Genomic DNA, 3,313 nt, shown 5'->3' with positions numbered 1-3,313 from the left:
TGTGACACTATTATCCCATCAGAGGGGTCACTGACCCTATAACTTATAGGTATCCTGTGTGTGTGACACTATTATCCCATCAGAGGGGTCACTGACTCTATAACTTATAGGTATCCTGTGTGTGACACTATTATCCCATCAGAGGGGTCACTGACCCTATAACTTATAGGTATCCTGTGTGTGTGACACTATTATCCCATCAGAGGGGTCACTGACTCTATAACTTATAGGTATCCTGTGTGTGAGACTATTATCCCATCAGAGGGGTCACTGACCCTATAACTTATAGGTATCCTGTGTGTGAGACACTATTATCCCATCAGAGGGGTCACTGACCCTATAACTTATAGGTATCCTGTGTGTGTGACACTATTATCCCATCAGAGGGGTCACTGACCATATAACTTATAGGTATCCTGTGTGTGAGACACTATTATCCCATCAGAGGGGTCACTGACTCTATAACTTATAGGTATCCTGTGTGTGAGACACTATTATCCCATCAGAGGGGTCACTGACCGTATAACTTATAGGTATCCTGTGTGTGTGACACTATTATCCCATCAGAGGGGTCACTGACCATATAACTTATAGGTATCCTGTGTGTGAGACACTATTATCCCATCAGAGGGGTCACTGACTCTATAACTTATAGGTATCCTGTGTGTGAGACACTATTATCCCATCAGAGGGGTCACTGACCCTATAACTTATAGGTGTCCTGTGTGTGTGACACTATTATCCCATCAGAGGGGGTCACTGACCCTATAACTTATAGGTATCCTGTGTGTGAGACACTATTATCCCATCAGAGGGGGTCACTGACCATATAACTTATAGGTATCCTGTGTGTGAGACACTATTATCCCATCAGAGGGGTCACTGACTCTATAACTTATAGGTATCCTGTGTGTGAGACACTATTATCCCATCAGAGGGGTCACTGACCCTATAACTTATAGGTATCCTGTGTGTGTGACACTATTATCCCATCAGAGGGGTCACTGACCCTATAACTTATAGGTATCCTGTGTGTGAGACACTATTATCCCATCAGAGGGGTCACTGACCCTATAACTTATAGGTATCCTGTGTGTGTGACACTATTATCCCATCAGAGGGGTCACTGACCATATAACTTATAGGTATCCTGTGTGTGAGACACTATTATCCCATCAGAGGGGTCACTGACCCTATAACTTATAGGTATCCTGTGTGTGATACTATTATCCCATCAGAGGGGTCACTGACCCTATAACTTATAGGTATCCTGTGTGTGTGACACTATTATCCCATCAGAGGGGTCACTGACTCTATAACTTATAGGTATCCTGTGTGTGAGACTATTATCCCATCAGAGGGGTCACTGACCCTATAACTTATAGGTATCCTGTGTGTGTGACACTATTATCCCATCAGAGGGGTCACTGACCCTATAACTTATAGGTATCCTGTGTGTGAGACACTATTATCCCATCAGAGGGGTCACTGACCCTATAACTTATAGGTATCCTGTGTGTGTGACACTATTATCCCATCAGAGGGGTCACTGACCATATAACTTATAGGTATCCTGTGTGTGAGACACTATTATCCCATCAGAGGGGTCACTGACTCTATAACTTATAGGTATCCTGTGTGTGAGACACTATTATCCCATCAGAGGGGTCACTGACCGTATAACTTATAGGTATCCTGTGTGTGTGACACTATTATCCCATCAGAGGGGTCACTGACCATATAACTTATAGGTATCCTGTGTGTGAGACACTATTATCCCATCAGAGGGGTCACTGACTCTATAACTTATAGGTATCCTGTGTGTGAGACACTATTATCCCATCAGAGGGGTCACTGACCCTATAACTTATAGGTGTCCTGTGTGTGTGACACTATTATCCCATCAGAGGGGTCACTGACCCTATAACTTATAGGTATCCTGTGTGTGAGACACTATTATCCCATCAGAGGGGTCACTGACCATATAACTTATAGGTATCCTGTGTGTGAGACACTATTATCCCATCAGAGGGGTCACTGACTCTATAACTTATAGGTATCCTGTGTGTGAGACACTATTATCCCATCAGAGGGGTCACTGACCCTATAACTTATAGGTATCCTGTGTGTGTGACACTATTATCCCATCAGAGGGGTCACTGACCCTATAACTTATAGGTATCCTGTGTGTGAGACACTATTATCCCATCAGAGGGGTCACTGACCCTATAACTTATAGGTATCCTGTGTGTGTGACACTATTATCCCATCAGAGGGGTCACTGACCATATAACTTATAGGTATCCTGTGTGTGTGACACTATTATCCCATCAGAGGGGTCACTGACCATATAACTTATAGGTATCCTGTGTGTGAGACACTATTATCCCATCAGAGGGGTCACTGACTCTATAACTTATAGGTATCCTGTGTGTGAGACACTATTATCCCATCAGAGGGGTCACTGACCGTATAACTTATAGGTATCCTGTGTGTGTGACACTATTATCCCATCAAAGGGGTCACTGACCATATAACTTATAGGTATCCTGTGTGTGAGACACTATTATCCCATCAGAGGGGTCACTGACTCTATAACTTATAGGTATCCTGTGTGTGAGACACTATTATCCCATCAGAGGGGTCACTGACCCTATAACTTATAGGTATCCTGTGTGTGTGACACTATTATCCCATCAGAGGGGTCACTGACCCTATAACTTATAGGTATCCTGTGTGTGAGACACTATTATCCCATCAGAGGGGTCACTGACCCTATAACTTATAGGTATCCTGTGTGTGAGACACTATTATCCCATCAGAGGGGTCACTGACCCTATAACTTATAGGTATCCTGTGTGTGAGACACTATTATCCCATCAGAGGGGTCACTGACCCTATAACTTATAGGTATCCTGTGTGTGTGACACTATTATCCCATCAGAGGGGTCACTGACCCTATAACTTATAGGTATCCTGTGTGTGAGACACTATTATCCCATCAGAGGGGTCACTGAGAGGCAGGGGGAGGATCTAGAAAATGGTTGTACCCCGGGCGATTTAGGCCCCGCCACCTTTCTAACTTCTGAGGCTGCACACTATGACAATGTGCTGCCCGGCTGCTCTGATTGTGTTTTAAACACAATCAGAGCAGCTGGGCAGCACACTGTCCCTGCCTGTCACTGCCGAACGGACCTGCACATAGTGTGCAGCCGCCGGCAGCAAGCCCCTGCTAGGGGGGGGCAATTGCCCCGATAGCCCCCCCCCTGGATCCGCCACTGCTGAGAGGGTGGGTCATCCTGAGAACACAGGA

This window comes from Mixophyes fleayi, chromosome 4 (assembly GCF_038048845.1).
Source record: "Mixophyes fleayi isolate aMixFle1 chromosome 4, aMixFle1.hap1, whole genome shotgun sequence".
In the NCBI taxonomy this organism is placed as follows: Eukaryota; Metazoa; Chordata; class Amphibia; order Anura; family Limnodynastidae; genus Mixophyes; species Mixophyes fleayi.
This window is presented reverse-complemented; position numbering follows the sequence as displayed.